General features: G+C 49.3%; 1 protein-coding gene across 2 annotated transcripts in view; it reads right to left on the bottom strand.

The window, feature by feature from the left end:
* CTNNBIP1 (catenin beta interacting protein 1) overlaps positions 1 to 17,543 on the bottom strand; it is a 64,282-nt gene extending 46,739 nt beyond the window's left edge. The window contains exon 1 of one of the 2 annotated variants that reach the window (XM_039474029.2): positions 17,248 to 17,543. The gene's annotated coding sequence lies outside the window, so the exon portion shown is untranslated. The remainder of the gene's footprint in view (positions 1 to 17,247) is intronic. The other variant, XM_039474028.2, reaches the window with a different exon arrangement.
* Positions 17,544 to 19,246: the final 1,703 nt, after the last annotated feature.

The raw sequence follows: 19,246 nt of genomic DNA on the forward strand, positions 1-19,246 counted from the left end.
GCTGGTGGAGGTTTTCTCTCACGCAGCGGGGGAAAAAGGACAGAAGGAAAGAAAGGCATCTTTCGGCTTAATTTTAAAAGAGATTCTTTTTTCTTCCCGGAGAACAGCTGGAGCTCTGGAAACTGGCCAAGTCAGAGTCTGAGACCTGAAGTCAGGAACCAGCACGCCTACAAAATCCAGTCACAGATCTTCCTCTAATTCAGTCTGACTCATGACCTTCAGCCTCTGGCAGGTTCCAGAGGGGTTACTAATGCAGAATCCAGAGCCTTCTCTATTTATAAGCCGATGGAAGAGCTGGAATCCTAGCTCTTGAGTGGGTACAAGGGCCCCCTCACTCCTGGGTATGAGGTCTCCCAGGCCTGACCGACCTTCCCCATGGGCTGTGCATCTGGCAGGAAGCTTCCTGAGCAAAGGCCTCAAAACATCCTCTGTGCAAACTAGTGGCAGAGGAACACTTTTTCTCTCCTGGGACAACAGAGAGGTCCCCAGCAAGCTGAAGAAGTCCCCAGAGAGCAAATTAATTTATATTTCTGTCAGTCTTCTTAGAGGAGAGGGCAAAGGGATCACTTCCAGGCCTAGTAATTCCAGGGTTGGAGTGTGGCCCAGAGGTTCTGCAGAGCTTGGGTAACCCCCAGAGAGCAAGATCAGATTGGAAATTTCGACCTAAGGAAGTTCCTTCCATCAACCCCACTGTCAAGAACTATGCCAGCTCTTTGCAAAGTCACAACTTAAAATTATAATTAAATTGGGAAATTTTAAAGTACTTCAAGGAGAAAAGAGAAAAACTGACACAGTGCTCTTTATCAGGAGGGGCCGCTCACATTTCTCCACAAGGTACATAAAGTCCCTTCACTCTGAACCACACTGACATGTTCATGCTACCCCATTCCCACAGGGACAAGTCTCATCCTCAGAGGCAGGCCTCGGCATGGCCTCTGAGGATGAGGCTTGTCCCTCTGGAAATAGCCCGAGGCCTGAGGGTCACCCAGACCTTCTCAATGGTCACTGCTGTCTCCAGCTCTTCTCCCCTAGCCCCATGCTCTCCATAGCTTTCCCTCATTCTATAATTGGCTCAAATAAACAAGCTTCCTAAACTGAGTTCATCACATCCCCTCAGAATCCCACAGCTGGGAAAGCCTCGAGCTTCCCATGGTGAGGATTAGGTCATTAAATCAATCGGTGGCCTGCAGGACTGTACCTCTGGAAGCAGCCCACTCCTCACCACCCGGCTCTGGGAATGGTCATCCGTGGGTCCTGGTTGAGACCCCAGGTGGGGTCTCCTGGGGGAAACTCCTCCCAATCAAACTCAGGAACTAAGTTTTGCTAGGCACATTGGGCAAACCTCTGTAATCCCAGCACTTTGGGAGACTGAGGTAGAAGAATTGCTTGAGGCCTGGACTTCAAAACCAGCCTGAGCAATATAGCAAGACACCATCTCTTTTTTTTTTTTTCTTTTTTGAGATGGGGTCTTGCTCTCTCCCTCTGTCGCCCAGGCTGGAGTGCAGTGGCATGATCTCAGCTCACTGAACCTCTACCTCTCGGGCTCAAGCGGTTCTCCTGCCTCAGCCTCCCGAGTAGTTGGGACTACAGGCACATGCCACCATGCCTGACTAATTTTATTTTATATTTTCAGTAGAGACAGTCTTTTGCCATTTGGCCAGGCTGGTCTCAAACTCCTGACCTCAAGTGATCTGCCTGCCTCAGTCTTCCAAAGTGCTAGGATTACAGGCATGAGCCACTGTGCCTCACCTCTACAAAAAATTTTTAAAAGATTAGCTGGGTGTAGTGGCATGCACCTGTAGGCCCAGTTACTTGGGAGGCTAAGGTGGGAAGATCCCATGAGGCCAGGAGTCTGAAGTTGCAGTGAGCTACGATCATACCACTGCACCCCAGCCTGGGCAACAGAGCAAGACCCTGTCTCAAAAAAAAAAAAAAAAAAAAAGAGAAAGAAAAGAAGTTTTAAGGCCATTGGCTCCTTCCAAGAGGCTCTCAGCATAAATGTATGTGTTAATTTGCATTAAAATATGTGTGTCTATTTACCTCGCAAGCATACCCATCTGTTCTACAGAGGCCAGGGTTCCTGGCTCCATGCATCATGTGAGCTACAGCGCCTGCTTGTTTGGTGATTGCTTCTGCTCTACTAAGCAGGAGGCGACCTTCCTAATCCTTCCCCCTCCAGCTACCTCGGAACAAAACATAATCCAAGGAAAGAGGAAACCTCCCCCTAAGAGGCTGTTGAGGACTCAGTTTCCTTCCTCTCCAAATGTTTAACAAGCTGATAATCAAAATCAACAATGCTTTAAACAAAGACCCCTTCAGAATCTCCCATGCGTTTATCCCATTAACATACTGGGGGAAATGGTATCAGGACAAAAACTCCTGATGGGTCACAAGGCATTGTCCAGTCTGAAGGCAAGGAAGCTGGAGCTGAAGGGAAAGAAGATCGGAAAAGACACACGTGCCCCAGGAGAGGAGAAAATACAGCAACTGATACAATAGGAATCCACCCACAAACCCTGGAGGGTTTGTTCAAGGTTAAAGCTACCACAGACAAACACAGGAGAGTGGCCACAGGGTGGCCAGTGTAAAGTCTCCCATAAACCGTCGCCAACCACAATGGGTGCAGGTCTGAACACCCAGATCTGGGCGAACCCTGGCAAACTAGCTCAGGAGACGAACCACCGTCACACATTTGTAATGACATCCCTTTCCCAAAGCCACGAAACTGTTAGTCAGCAAACCACAGAAAGGGAGCAGAAGCTTCTGGCAAAACTGGTCTACTAAGAGCTCCCTTGGCAAAGACTCCTGTTTTTCCAGGCCAACGACTCACCCAAGACTGTTACATTTCACAAAATGCAACCCAGGAGTCTTTACAAGCCCATATCTAAAGAATGTAAGCAGGGGCTGCCCTCCTGCAAAAACTCTCCATTGAGAGGAAAAAGCTTATCTTAAGGGTCACTGGAAGAGGGTTTAACTGGGCTGGGCGAGGTGGCTCACACCTGTAATCCTAGCACTTTGGGAGGCTGAGGTGGGTGGATCACCTGAGGTCAGGAGTTCAAGACCAGCCTGGCCATCATGGTGAAACTCCATCTTAAAAAAAAAAAAGAGCCGGGTGCGGTGGCTCAAGCCTGTAATCCCAGCACTTTGGGAGGCCGAGGCGGGTGGATCACGAGGTCAAGAGATCGAGACCATCCTGGTCAACATAGTGAAACCCCATCTCTACTAAAAATACAAAAAATTAGCTGGGCATGATGGTGCGTGCCTGTAATCCCAGATACTCAGGAGGCTGAGGCAGGAGAATTGCCTGAACCCAGGAGGCCAAGGTTGCGGTGAGCCAAGATCGCGCCATTGCACTCCAGCCTGGGTAACAAGAGCAAAACTCCATCTCGGAAAAAAAAAAAAAGAGGGTTTAATTACATGACACATTAGAATTTGATGATAAAGATGATTTCTGAGGATTAAGATTTTGTTTAAGTCCCAGGGAACAAAACTTCCTCACAAATTTACTTGGAGCACATAATGCAACGTTAAAAAGCAGAAACAAAAAGGCATCAATGCACAGGATAAGCATGCTAGGTTTTACCTGCTTCTAGAAAAGTCATTGAAGTCTGTCAGAAAGATACTTAATCATAAAAACTTCCCAGTCCAAAAAAAGAATAACTCACCCCAAAGAATAACTCATCCCTGTTCCTAAGAGACAGGGAAACTGACTATTATACATGCTGTAAAAGGAAAAAGAAACCAAAAATCCAGGACAATAACCCAGGAGGGCCAGGGCAAGCAAAGGGCCTGCAACCAAATTCAATTCCAGATGAAACAAAGTTTTTTTTTTTTTTTCTCCTCACCTTTTTCTTTTGAAAAATTCCAAAGCCACAGAAGAGCTAAAATAATAGTACAAGAACATCCACATACCTTGCCCCTGGAGTCCCACTGTTCACATTTTGCTATATATGTCTTATGCCTCTGTGCTGTGGGTATGTGTTGGGGGAGGCACACTGCTGCTTTTCCTGAACCATCTGAAAGTCAATTGCAGATATCATGATACTTCACTAATACCTCAGCACAGATTTCTTAAGGCCATTCTCCTACATAACTACAATGTCATTATCACCCCAAGGAATTTTGTTTTGTTTGGTTTTGGTTTTTGAAACAGGATCTCCCTCTGTCACACAGGGTGGAGTGCAGTGGTGTGATCACAGCTCACTGCAGCCTCAACATCCAGGGCTCAATTGATCCTCCCACCTCAGCCTCCTGAGTAGCTCGGACTACAAGTATGCATAACCACACCTGGCTATTCTTTTTCTTTTTGGAGTCAGGGTCTCATTCTGTCACCCCGGCTGCAATCTCAGCTCCCTGCACTTCCACCTAGCAGGCTTAATCGATCCTCCCACCTCTGCCTCCCAAGTAGCTAGGACTACAGACATGTACCACGAAGCCCAGCTAATTTTTATAGGTTTTGTAGAAATGGGGTTTCACCATGGTTGCCCAGGCTAGCTTTGTTTTTTGTTTGTTTGAGACAGAGTCTCACTCTGTCACCCAGGCTGTAGTGCAGTGGTGTGATCTTGGCTTACTGGAATCTCCACCTTCTGGGTTCAAGTGATTCTCCTGCTTCAGCCTACTGATTAGCTAGGATCACAGGTGCATACCACCATGCCTGGCTAATTTTTTTTGTTTTGTTGGGATTTTTTGTTGTTGTTGTTTTCAGATACAGTTCACTCTGTTGCCCAGACTGGAGGGCAATGGCATGATCTCGGCTCACCACAACCTCTGCCTCCCAGGTTCAAGGGATTCTCCTGCCTCAGCCTCCCAAGCAGCTGGGATTATAAGCATGCACCACCACGCCCAGCTAATTTTTTGTATTTTTAGTAAAGACAAGCTTTCTCCATGTTGGTCAGGCTGTTATCCTCAGGTGATCTGCCCACTTCGGCCTCCCAAAGTGCTGGGATCAAAGGTGTGAGCCACCACACCCAGCCTGTTTTGTTTTGTTTTTGAGATGGAGTCTTGCTCTGTCACCTACGTGTAATTGTAGCACTTTTGGAGGCCAACGCAGGATGATTGCTTGAGTCCAGGAGTTCAAGACCAGCCTGGGCAACATAGCAAAACCCCATCTCTTAAAAAAGAAAACAAAACTAGGTCAGGCATGGTGGCTTACTTCTGTAATTCCAGCACTTTGGGAGGCCAAGGAGGGCAGATCGCTTAAGGTCTGGAGTTCGAGAACAGCCTGGCCAATATAGCGAAACCTTATCTCTACTAAAATGCAAAAATTAGCTGGGCATGGTGGCAGGTACCTGTAATCCCAGCTACTCAGGAGGCTGAGGGAGAATTGTTTAAACCCAGGAGGTGGAGGTTGCAGTGAGCCGAGATCGCGCCATTGCACTCCAGCCTGGGCAACAAGGGCGAAACTCCGTCTCAAAAAAAAAAAATACAAAAATTAGCTGGGTGTGGTGGCAGGTGCCTGTAATCCCAGCTACTGTGGAGGCTGAGACAGGAGAATCACTTGAACTCAGGAGGCAGAGGTTGCAGTGAGCTGAGATTGTGCCACTACACTCCAGCCTGGGTGACAACAGTGAGAATCCATCTCAAGAAAAAAAAAAAAAGAGGTATTAACCATAATGATGACAATGATGATTATGATGATGGTATGGAATGAGTCCAGTATTTTTTGTTAAGTTAAAAAAGGACAGAGCAGCCGGGCAGTGGCTCATGCCTATAATCCCAACACTTTGGGAATCTGAGGCAGGAGGATTGCTTGAGTCCAGGAGTTTTGATACCAGCCTAGACAATTTAGGGAGAACCTGTCTCCACAAAAAAAATTTAAAAATTAGCCTAGTATGGTAGCACACACCTGTGGTCCCAGCTAGTTGGGAGGCTGAGGCTGCAGTGAACCATGATCACTCCACTGCACTCCAGCATGGGCAACAGAGTGAGATCCTACCTCAAAAAAAAAAGAAAGGCCGGGCGCGGTGGCTCAAGCCTGTAATCCCAGCACTTTGGGAGGCCGAGGCGGGTGGATCACAAGGTCAAGAGATCGAGACCATCCTGGTCAACATGGTGAAACCCCGTCTCTACTAAAAATACAAAAAATTAGCTGGGCATGGTGGTGCGTGCCTGTAATCCCAGCTACTCAGGAGGCTGAGGCAGGAGAATTGCCTGAACCCAGGAGGCGGAGGTTGCGGTGAGCCGAGATCGTGCCATTGCACTCCAGCCTGGGTAACAAGAGCGAAACTCCGTCTCAAAAAAAAAAAAAAGAAAAAAAGAAAAAAATTTGCCAGGTGTGCTGGCTCACGCCTGTAATCCCAGTACTTTGGGAGGCTGAGGTGGGTGGACAACTTGAGGTCAGAAGTTGGAGACTGACCTGGCCAACATGGTGAAACCCCATCTCTACCAAAAATACAAAAATTAGCTAGGCATGGTGGTGGGCACCTGTAGTCCCAGCTACTTGGGAGTCTGAGGCAGGAGAATCACTAGAACCCAGGAGGTAGAGGTTGTAGTGAGCCAGGATTGCAACACTACACTCCAGCGTGGGCAACAAAGCAAGACTCAGTCTCAAAAAACGACAACAACAACAATAAAAAAACTAAAAGAAAGACAGTGAAGAACGCTGTGTATTCATTACACTGTCGAAATATAAATACATATATGTGTACAGTCGCACATGTATGCAGTCACACATATGTACCAATGTGCTTATATAAGTGTAGACTGTCTCTGGTTAAAATATAAAAGACTTGGCTGGGTGCAGTGGCTCACACTTGTAATCCCAGCACTTTGGGAGGCCAAGGCAGGTGGATTACTCAAGGTCAGGAGTTCGAGACCAGACTGCCCAACATAGTGAAACCCCATCTCTACTAAAAATACAAAAAAAAAAAAAAAAAAAAAAAAAAAATTAGGCATGGTGGTGCACGCCTATAGTCCCAGCTACTCAGGAGACTGAAGCAGGAGCATCGCTTGAACCTGGAAGGTGGAAGTTGCGGTAAGCCATGATCATGCTACTGCACTCCAGCCCAGGAGACAGAGTGAGACTCCATCTCAAAAAAAAGGCCAGGCACGGTGGCTCACGTCTGTAATCCCAGCACTTTGGGAGGCCAAGGCGGGCAGATCACGAGGTCAAGAGATCAAGACCACTCTGGCCAACATGGTGAAACCCCGTCTCTACTAAAAATACAAAAAAATTAGCTGGGCATGGTGGCACGTGCCTATAATCCCAGCTACTCAGGAGGCTGAGGCAGGAGAATTGCCTGAACCCAGGAGGCGGAGGTTGCGGTGAGCCAAGATCGCGCCATTGCACTCCAGCCTGGGTAACAAGAGCGAAACTCTGTCTAAAAAAAAAAAAAAAAAAATTAGCTGGGCGTGGTGGCACGCACCTGTAGTCCCAGCTACTACAGGTGGCACTCACCTGTACTCCCATGCCACTACTCAGGAGACTGAGGCAGAAGAATTGCTTGAACCTGGGAGGCGGAGGTTGCAGTGAGCCGAGATGGCACCACTGCACTCCAGCCTGGGACCTGGCGACAGAATAAGACTCTGTCTCGGGCCGGGCGCGGTGGCTCAAGCCTGTAATCCCAGCACTTTGGGAGGCCGAGGCGGGTGGATCACGAGGTCAACAGATCGAGACCATCTTGGTAAACATGGTGAAACCCCATCTCTACTAAAAATCCAAAAAAATTAGCTGGGTATGGTGGCGCGTGCCTGTAATCCCAGCTACTCAGGAGGCTGAGGCAGGAGAACTGCCTGAACCCAGGAGGCGGAGGCTGCGGTGAGCCGAGATCGCGCCATTGCACTCCAGCCTGGGCAACAAGAGTGAAACACTCCGTCTCAAAAAAAAAAAAAAAAAAAAAAAAAAAAGACCAGCCTGGTCAACATAGAGAAATCCTGTCTCTACCAAAAAAAATTTAAAAAACTGTTTTAAAGTGCGGTATGATGGCATGTGCCTGTGGTCCCAACTACTTGGGAGGCTGAGGTGGGAGGATCACTTGAACCTGGGAGGTCAAGGCTGCAGTGAGCTGTGATCGTGCCACTGCACTCCAGCCTGGGCAAATGATGTTTTTAAATGAAATGGAATGGAGTCAGATCAGAATGAAAGAACATCCTTTGTCTGAGTGGTCCTGCCAATGCAGTGCGGTGCCTGACATTGAGTACTTCAATCTCCACTGTCACCACTCATGGACCTAACAGGCCACTCCTCGTCAGAGAAGATTAGGAAGTGAGAGTGGGCAGCCGGCACCCAAGGCAAATGAAAGGCAGACGGGCACACGTGACCCCTTGGTGGCAGCGGCAGCAGCACCTCAGGAGGGAGGAAGGAGAAAGGACTCCATGCTGCTCCAGCCGCCTGAGCTCTTTACATCCCACCATGAGCTCTGGAAGACTGCTCTGTGCAGGAAAGCAGAACTGGGGGTCAGCTTGCTTGCCCGTAAGCCCCACCATGTCTCCCAAAAAATCATCAGCACCTCATATTCCTGCAACTCCAGCGATCGGCCAGAGGAAGGCCATGTGCCCCTGGAGGCTGTGGGCAGTGCCAACAGCAGTGACACACACAGAGGGAGAAGGACCCTCTGCTTCCGTCCAGAAGCCAAGTGTGAGCACATGCTCAGGAACAGGCTCACAGAGCCTGGCCAGAGCTGACCTTGGCAGTTACCAGCTTTTGCTCCCTTCCTGGTAAATAAAATGGGATTATTCAGGGGCTCAGACCCACCACCCCACCAGCTTAAGTGCTAGCAGTACTAACAGATTCACGTATTTAAATCACAACCCAGGCTCCTCCCCAACATACAAAAGAAATGTAAATTACAAAGGGAGAATCATTAAAATGTTCTCTACCTGGAGAGAATAAAAGAAACCCAGTTGGTCAGAAATATCTTATTCCTGCAAAAAGATATTTGCCAAGGGTGCGAATCAGGGTCAGGATGGGTCTCTGGGAAGCTAGGACTGCCTGAGGCAGGCAGCTGTGAGGCCTCAGTCTGGATAGGGAGGTCAAAGCTAAAGTATCTCCTTGGAAACTTGTCCAAGGTTTGCCTGGTGATTGATCAGGAAGAACAGGGGTGGGGCCCACATTCCGTGAGGTGTTCAGTCCACAAGGAACCCTGATCTTCGCAGGAATCCTTACTGGCAGAATCTAGGACTTCAGGGATAGTAACTTCATCTGCCCTGGGGTGGTTAGTCAGTTCAGGTCAGGGACATTGACCACAGGATTCCAGCAGCAGAAAACATGTGGGTTGGACATTTAGGTGCTACTTGGGCTCAAAAAAAAGCCTTAATTGGAGCTGGCTCTCAAAGCCTCCTCCCCAGCTCTCCACATGGGAGAGGATATGAAAATGGGTCACAATCTTCCAGCTGAAACAGCGTCACTGTGGGCTTCAACCACACTTGAAGATGTCCAGGTGCACGGAGTGACCTGGCCTCCTTGCTGTGCAGGCCTTGCCCTCCTAATCAGATGCTGGATGCTGCTGCCCCACCCCTAAACTTGAAGGGGCAGCTGATTAGCACCAGGGGTGCTACATACAGGAGGCTGGTGAAAATAACATCGCACAAAGATATGCCACGCTGTCCTGGCACCCTCCTCTCACTCTGAATGTGAATGGCTGCTCTGCCAACCCTTTGCCCTCTCCACCCAGCCCTGGCTGGAGGGACAGAGGAACACTGTGTGCTTTCACATGAACTGCTTGCTAGACCTCCCTGACCTTGGTCTTTGAAGAAACCTGAAAGCCTGGTGCTTGAAGAAGAAAGAACCCTGCGCCCACCCTAATCTGCATATATTGACCCAAAATGGGGGCGGGAGGACATAGGTGTCCCTGTGCATCAGTTCCTCCAGGAACCCCGTGAGTACTGTGGAGAGCCCACCTGCCACCATATGCCTGCTTTCCAAAGTTGGCAGAGAGAGATGTATCCGGCAGGAAGAGAACTCTGCAGAGACGAGGTCTAGTGGTTGTTACATAAGAAGCGCACTGAGGTAGTGGCAGAACTTCAAAATCCACAGCCCCATGCAAAAACTTTGAAAAGAAATCCTCAATGTGATCATTTCTCTCGGACTTGAACTCAAGTAACAGTCAAAGGGTTAAGACTTTAAGTGGGAAGGGAATTTTTGCTAACCATGGCTCCTGAAGCGTGCACTGTTGCTCAAGATGTCCATACCAAGTACAGCTTTTGTTACATGACACAGAAGGGCTCTAATTGTTTAACTCTTTGATTGCCCTTCTGGAAAACCAACCCAGCCCCCAACCTTAATGTCCACTCAGGGCAGGTAACCAGTGGGACCGGTGTGTACATCTGGAAATCACATCCTGACTCTCCTCTTAAGAGTTCAAAGTACTCTCATCAAATCATTCTTTCTTCATTCACACAACCCCAACTATATAACAAGCCTCTTGGTCCTAGACTATCAGCTTGTTATGGGAAAAAAACTATTTTTATCCTGCTTACCACGGTATCCTAATACCTATGATGTGCCCAGATTGTAATAGAGCTTCAATAAATATTTATTAACTGAATCAATGAGTCATTAGAAGGAGGGAGGAATAATGGAAGACAATCACCACTTCTTGGTGTCTCTGTGCTCCTGGCTTATAAAAAACATCAGAACCAAGATTAGAAACCAAGTCCTTTAACCCCCTCTTGACCCTGCCATTGAGGGTCCTCAATTATGTTATGATGCATAGGACACACACTGTTTACAGCAGCTTATACACTACAACACAACCATGAAAAATGGAGCCATAGGTATGACCCTTCATCCTTAAGAAACTTCCACAGCAGAGAAACAATGTTTTTGTCCAGTTATTCCCCAACAGAAGGACATCCTTCCCTCTGGGGGCTGTTGTCTTTCCCTTTTAAACAAGCCTTCATGGAGGACCAGAGCGTAATAGGTCTTTAATAACTGAGTATAACAGCAGTTGGTGCTCAGTTCCCTTTCATAAAAGAAGTTCAAAAGCACTTTGGCTCAAACACCATCATGGCCCCTGGGAACTACGAAGGTTCAAGTATCATTATCCCCATTTACAGTCAAGGTAAGTAAGGCAAAGGGAGGTTAATTAGCTTGCCCACGGTCAGATAAGACAGGGAAAGGGCCTAGGATTCAAACCCTTTGGAGCAGCCAGCAAGTTATCACCTACCTTGGTCTTAAGGGAGACTTTTGTTTCTTTTCTATGGTTTCTGCTGAGAATCAATATATGACATGGTGCTCAGAGCTCTGCTTGGGAATCATACTGCCTGGTTTGAATCCGATTCTGTTCCCAACTAGCTAGACCTCAAACACGTTACTTAACGTTTCTAGGCCTCAGTCTCTGAACATGCAAAATGGTGATAATGGTACACATCTCAGAAACCGTGAGAATTAAATGAGACAGTGTATGTAAAATGCCACTATCATTCCCTTTCTCAGCTACATGAGAAAAAGCTTGCACCCATGCTGTGTTTAGTTTTTACAAGGCCACACATGACATATGACTAGCAGGCATTTCAGATTCTGCCAATAAAATGCCCCAGGACTCTGAAAGTGACCTGCAACACAAGCGTCCTATTTGAATCCCCCTAACTTGTGTTGGCCTCTCAAGGTTAGCAGAGCAAGTGGCACTGTGGACAATAACTGATGATGGGAGGACCAAACTGATGAAAAGCTGGCCAATGGAACCCAGTCTAAAGAGGCCCATCTGGATTCCTGGTGAGTGGATCCCCTGGGTTTGACATGCCATTTCACTCAGTGCTTTGCTGAGTTTCCCAACTCCACTCAGCCCAGACCAAAGAAAGCCTATGCTTTCTAGGTACCACTGTGTTCCAGATCATGCAATCAAACGGGAGATGGTCAGAAGTGCCAGTGTGGCCCAACCCTCTAGAGAGGGCCTGGTGATAGCAGGATGGGGTGGGGGTAGGAAAGCTGTCCAGTCAATCTTGGTATACTCCAAACAAAGAAACTATGACATATATGTGTGTGTGTGCCTCTGATGCATAGATGAAGAATGGCTGCAAAACTCCAAGGCTACTTAAGAGTCACTGCCAAGATAAGAAGCTTTAACTCACACAGAGAGGAGCGGAGAACACAGACATTCCACTGTAGACAACAGGCTGCTACGCACCGGCAACACTCATTCATTCAACTCAAGAAATGTTTGCTAGGCCGGGCGCGGTGGCTCAAGCCTGTAATCCCAGCACTTTGGGAAGCCGAGGTGGGTGGATCACAAGGTCAAGAGATCAAGACCATCCTGGTCAACATGGTGAAACCGCATCTCTACTAAAAATACAAAAAATTAGCTGGGCATGGTGGTGCGTGCCTGTAATCCCAGCTACTCAGGAGGCTGAGACAGGAGAATTGCCTGAACCCAGGAGGCGGAGGTTGTGGTGAGCCGAGATCGCGCCATTGCACTACAGCGTGGGTAACAAGAGTGAAACTCCGTCTCAAAAAAATAAAATAAAATCGGCCGGGCGCAGTGGCTCAAGCCTGTAATCCCAGCACTTTGGGAGGCTGAGACGGGTGGATCACGAGGTCAAGAGATCGAGACCATCCTGGTCAACATGGTGAAACCCCGTCTCTACTAAAAATACAAAAATTAGCTGGGCATGGTGGCGCGTGCCTGTAATCCCAGCTACTCAGGAGGCTGAGGCAGGAGAATTGCTTGAACTCGGGAGGTGGAGGTTGCGGTGAGCCGAGATCGCGCCATTGCACTCCAGCCTGGGTATCAAGAGCGAAACTCTGTCTCAAAAAAAAAAAAATAATAATAATCATAAAATAAAATAAAGAAATGTTTGCTGATGACTTAGGGACTCAGAAAAAAGGAAGCTCAATAAAATGCAGGACACACAGACACACATACCAGGACCATTATCAACCTAGCTGATGCTTCCCACACCTTCAGGGGACCAGGCCAGAGAAATAAGGAACTTGATGGGAAGAAACTCAATACTTTAGCTGGCCTCCAAAAGCTTCCCAGGACAAAGAGCCTATTCCAAATGCTCTTTCTAACATCCTGCTCTGTCTTTTAGTGTGGACTCAAATATTCTCCTAGACCCCCAGGAAAAGTTCCCATGCAGTGACCTCCCACTGTTCAGAATTCAAGAGTAAAATCTAAACTCCTTACCGTGCCACAAATTTGGCCCCTGCCGACTCATCACTAACCACACTCCAGCCCCTCTGCGCTGATTGTTCTTGCAGTCCTCTCTGTCCACAAGCTGTCCCTCTGGATCACCATGCAGGTCTCCCAAAAGCCACCTTCTCAGAGCTAGCTAAAGCTATGACCCTAACCCTCATCCCAGCCACTTTCCATCTTCTGTTTTATTTTCCCCCATATCTCACCCTACATTCTTTTGTTGACTCATTTATTTGTTTACTATCTGTCTCTCCCACTAGAAGATAAACTTCATTAGAGCATGCATTTTGATCTTGTTCTTGGCTATGTCTACAGCACCTGCAACAGTGCCTAGCACACAGACACTTAATAAGTCATTCAAGTATTTTCAGAGTACTACAAAATTTAGGTACCAGATTTTAAGAGTAGACAAAAAGACAAAAATCTCTGCTCTCAAAGAGCTTAAATGCTGGTGGGAGGTAAGAATCAGATAAACAGGCTGGGCATGGTGGCTCATGCCTGTAATCCCAACACTTTGGAGGCTGAGGCAGGCAGATCATGATGTCAGGAGTTTGAGACCAGCCTGACCAACATTGTGAAGCCCCGTCTCTACTAAAAACACAAAAATTTTCCAGGCATGGTGGTGCACGCCTGTAATCCCAGTTACTCAGGAAGCTGAGGCAGGAGAATTGCTTGATCCTGGGAGGCAGAGGTTGCAGTGAGTCAAGATCACGCCAGTGAACTTGAGCATGAGCAACAAAGTGAGACTCCGTCTCAAAAAAAAAAAAAAAAAAAAAAAAGCGGATAAGCAAAGGCAAAATAATAGTTAATACTTCAATTTATCATATACTAAGTGCCAGGTGCTCTTCTGAGTATCTACTAGATATTACTTAATTTAATCCAACAACTCCATGAGAAAAATATTACTATTGCACATATGGGGAAACTGAGACACAGAGAGATTAAGTTACCTGCTGAAGATCATGCAGCTCCTGATGGCAGAACCAAGATCCAAACCTGATAGTCTTGGTACAAAGTCCATGGTCTAATTAAGAGCTACACTTCATATTTGCTGAGTGTCAAATAACTACTTGGTCAGCACCTGCAGCAGCTGTTCCCAGTAGGCAGGGATGGAGAGAAAGCAGACCCATCAAGGAAGGACTGCCCTGTCCTGTGAGCACTGTGAACAAGAGACTGCTGGGTTTACACTATGTTCATTCTGGATGAGGAGTCTACAAGACACACTGTCTGATGAAAAGGCAGGGGCAGGGCAGGACTTCTGGTGCCCTGAGATACCAGGCAAGTTAACCAGTATTTGAAGAGTTTAGATGTTGTGCAGGGCACTGATCTAGACACCGTGGTCAATGCAAAGACAAACCCAGTAGAGATCTGGTCTCAGAAAGCTTAGAGTCACACGTGTACACATGGAGCTGAAACAGGGTAGAAACTCACAGGCATCAAAAGAAAATGCATAAACTACTATAAGACATCAAAAGAGCCAGCTTCTAGGCGCCACAGCTGCTTAACCATAAAAGAAGGGGCTGGCCTATGTAACTCCCAAGGCCCTCTCGTTCTGACATGTTCTGACAGCACAGATTTGGAGCAGCATGGAGATGAAGTTTTATTCTGTTTGTTGTTGTTTTTGTTGTTGTTGAGATGGAGTCTTCCTTTGTCACCCAGGCTGGAGTACAGCAGCACAATCTCAGCTCACTGCAATATCCACCTCCCGGGTTCAAGTGATTCTCCCGCCTCAGCCTCCCAAGTAGCTGGGATTACAGTCACCCACCATCAGGCCCGGCTAATTTTTGTATTTTTAGTCAAGATGGGTTTTCACCATGTTGGCCTGGCTGGTCTCCAACTCCTGATCTCAGGTGATCTGCCAGCCTTGGCCTCCCAAAATGCTGGGATTACTTACACCTGTGAGCCACTGCACCCGGCCTTATTCTCAAGTTTGTGGTCACTGAGTCATTCTCCCACCTATCATGAGAACAGGACTAATTTCTTGGTGCAACATCTTCCAACAGAGGCAGTAACACATTTAAATAACACAACCGGATGTGGGAATGAAGCCCAGTATACTCTGCCCTCCTCCATCTCTAACTGGTTTTTAAAGCCACAAACCCTCTCCAATCAAGGAGGAGGGGACCTGTTCTATGAGCATGCTGTTACGGGACATCTAAATCTCAGTCTCCAAAGTTTTACTGTGCCGCTCTCCCAGAGGGAACAGACTGACTCCACCGCTCCATTTCCATGGCCACTGCCCCGATCCCTCAAGCCACCATCATCTCCCGCCAGGCAGCTGCAACCGTCTGTCTCATAATTGGTATCCCTGCCTCTACCTTTGCTCCTTACAGTCCAGTCGCTACACAGCAGCCAGAACAATCTTTCAGAACAAATCAGACTTTATCCTCTCTCTGCTTAAAACCCTTCAATGGCCTCTAACTGTTCTTGGAGTAAAATCCAAACTCTTTATTATGACCTACAAAATCACTGTTTTGATCCATAGGTTCTTTTTTTTCCCCCCCAAGACGGAGTGTTGCTCTGTCATCCAGGCTGGAGTGTAGTGGTGTGATCTCGGTTCACTGCAACTCTGCGCCCCAGGTTCAGGCAATTCTCCTGCCTCAGTCTCCCAAGCAGCTGGGACTACAGACAGGTGTCATCACGCCTGGCTAATTTTTGCATTTTTAGTAGAGACGGGGTTTCCACATGTTGGCCAGGCCTCCCAAAGTGCTGGGATTACAGGCATGAGCCACTGTGCCTGGCCTGATCCACAGATTCTTATTATGTAATCTGTCTCCTCTATAACTTCACAGCACTTACCACTACCGAAATTATTTTGTCTGCTTGTTTGTTTACTCACTTATTGTGTGACTTCCCTCCTCTTTAAAATGTCATCTCTAAGGAGGGCACAAACCGTGCCTGTCTTCACCACTAAAGCCCCAGTACTTGGAATGGTGCCTGGCACATAGTAAATGCTCACTACTGAATGAATGAATCTCCATCCCATAGAGGTGATTTGCATTTACAAGGGAGGACCATGAACTCCACCAGCAAACCATGAATGACACATTGGCATTTAACAGCCGGCACCTTTATTTATGATCCAAAGTCCTACTTTAAATCTGAGGAAGCTGCTGGTATCTCCGGACAGTTTAATGGCACAAGAGATCAGTTATCACTTGGGGACACACGCCAGGAACTGGAGCCCAGTGGTTGTAGCAGGGAGCTAAAAGCCAAGGCTCCTGAAAACAAAACCTCAAGGCAAACCCTGACTTGCCTCCAGGTTCCTTACGCACACACCCTGTGCCTCAATTTACTCAGCAGTTGGCCAAACATGTTTCTCTCAGTTCTGTGAGTGACAGGAGACAAAATAATTAACAGCTGGAGCATACTGAGATCCTCAGATAGGAGGTGCTGCAAGCCACACGTCTCATTATTCATAAAACTCTTGATTTGCTGCCAACACGGCCCCCTCCGCCTTCCCAGGGGCTATCCTGACGACAGGCGCTGCTCAGACAAGTTCAGCTCACAAGGCAGAGGGAGGGATGGAGGGCCTAGCAGAGGCTGGGTGTCCAGACCTGGGTGTTTCGGTTACCAGATTCCAAAAAAGGAAGGTGGTTGGGGTGGGGTGATGAAAAGGAGGTGAGAGGTGCAGTTTGGGGCTCCAGGTGGTTAATTTTGCAGGTTCGTGCATACGCGCCCGCCATCCAGGTGAGACAAGTGCCCCACCGGGTACCTTCCAGGAAGGCTCACCGGGGAGAGGTGGAATTGGGAGACCACAGTTCAATCGAACTAGAGAAGGAGGAAGGGCGGCCCAGCGTTTAGTTCGGGGAAACACGGAGAGTGAGAGTCTGGGAGTGGGCGCAGGTGAGGGAAGAAACAGGGGCCCGGGGGCGGGGAGGGCGGACCGGCGATGACAGCCACCCGCCGCGGCGAGGTGAGCAACAGGGTGGGCGGCGCGGACACCTGTGGAAGCGACCTCGGGGCGAAGGTGAGGGAGGCAGGAGGTGCCCTGCGGCGGGAGGCGGCCAGGCCCAGACCAGGGCGCCGCGCTACCGGGGCGGGCTGGGGTCCGAGCAGGATTGGGGGCGCCCTCCGCGGCCCCTCCCCGGTAGACAAAGGGCTGGCCGCTCCCCCGAGCCCCGGCGCGGCGCGCGCCCGGGCGCTGCAGACGCGGCCCGGCCTCGGCGCTTACCTGGGCCGCCCGACCCGGCCGGGCCGGCGGGGGCAGCGGGTCTGGGGAGCAGCGAGCGGCGGCCTATTCTGGGGCGTGCTCAGCCCGAGCAGCCGCGGCGGCGGCGGCGGCGGCGGCGGCGGCGGCGGCAGCAGCAGCAGCAGCAGCAGCGGGAGCGGCCGCCTCAGCCTCCGCCTCCCGCTCCGAGAGTCACCGCGGTGGGGAGGGAAGGAGGGAGGCGCCAGGCCGCCGGGGGAGGGACCGGCGGAGGGGGCGGCATCTGGCTCCGCGCGGGCTGCTGAGGCGCGGCGGCGGCAACGCCCGGGAGGGAGGGGGGCGCTGGGGGGCCGGGCGCCGGGGCGGGGCCTGCGGGCGGGGCGGGGCCCGGAGCTGCGCATTGGTTAACTCAGTCTGTGGGTGGGGCTGCACGTTGCGGGGCGGGGCCAGTGCGGCGCGTGTGAGCGCTCATTGGGCTCTTCTGGAAGGAGGTTTGACAAGAGTCATAGGGGCTGGGCCATGAGGTGGGCGGATGGAACAGGGCGCGGAGAGTGGCGGAGTCCGCGCTGAGAGCGAAGGGGAGGAGCGGGCCGGGGGTGGGCAGGGAAGGCGGGGCGGGCGCGGGGAGGAGGCGGTGTCCTGGAGGAGGAGCCGGGTAAGGATGGAGCTGGCGCTGCGGTAAAGCCACGCTGCGTGTCCCTATCTGCTCCAGGAGCACACTGATCACGTAAAAATAATGGCCTCTCCCACACACCGGCCTGTGTTTAAAAACAGGAGAAACTAGACGGGGGCAGAATCCTTGGTGAGACTAGTTTACCCAGAACCCCGGAAAATTCTGAAGTGGACGAGGTTGCAGAACGTTTAGAGGCGTGGTCTTCCTGCGTTGTTGAGTTGGGAACATTGCTACCTCTGAGTTTGAGGCCTAACCTGGGATGAACCGAGCCCACAGAGCCCAGGGATGGGCCTCCATGCGTCCATTAAACTGAGAAGGTCGTGTGTACTGGTAGTGAGTGCATTTTTCGGCGTAAGGGGGCCCATGATTAAAATGCTTCTACAGAAAGTTTGGCTCTATTTGGAGAGAGTACAGGGAGAAGCAGCCCATTTTAGGTAAAATGCAAATTGATTTTAACGTCCGCCTTATTTTTAAAGGGACCTGTATCTTTTAAGTGTGGTCTCATTTTCAGCAGTTTAAACCACCAGTTACGCAGTGTGACACTAACCCCAGCTCCGAAGCTCTCCTACGCGACTCTTCGCACAGCCTTTCTTTTTACACCTTTTCTGTTCCATCCTCCTCCACTCTGCTGTATTTCTTCCCCTTCCCTATGCAAGAAGAATACGAAATACTCTCTTTTTTTTTGTTGTTTAATGTTTATAATATCCACATTACTCTTTACTCATTTGGTTGTTTCGTTTTTGTTTTTTGAGACGGAGTCTCGCTCTGTCACCCGGGCTGAGTGCAGTGGCGCCATCTTGGCTCACTGCAACCTCCGCCTCTGGGGTTCAAGCGATTCTCCTGCCTCAACCTCTCGAGTAGCTGGGACTACAGGCACACGTCACCATGCCTGGCTAATTTTTGTATTTTTAGTAGAGATAGGCTTTCGCCATATTGGCCAGTCTGGTCTCAAACTCCTGACCTCAAGTCATCCACCTGCCTCGACCTCCCAAAGTGCTGGGATTACAGGCATGAGCCACCACGCCTGGCCTGCTCACATTTTTTCATACTTAATAGGTCCCCAAGTGGGTCTCTCCTCCAATGCCCCCACCTTCAGTAACTGGCACCACTATCTACCCAGTTGCTTACACCAGACACTTAAAGTATACCATTGACACCTGTCTTTTGTTCTTCATTTCCAGTCCGCGTTGTTTCCAATTCTAAATGGTATCCTTAATCTCTCCACCTCCTACCATCTCTACTCCTCTTTCCCAGTTTAACCTGCCATCAGCTGTCACCTTGACTCTGCAAAAACCCTTCAAGCAGTCTCTCCTTTAGGCTCTCCTTACACCCCCCATCCATTGCCCACAC

The sequence above is a fragment of the Saimiri boliviensis genome, chromosome 11 (genome assembly GCF_048565385.1).
Source record: "Saimiri boliviensis isolate mSaiBol1 chromosome 11, mSaiBol1.pri, whole genome shotgun sequence".
Lineage (NCBI taxonomy): Eukaryota > Metazoa > Chordata > Mammalia > Primates > Cebidae > Saimiri > Saimiri boliviensis.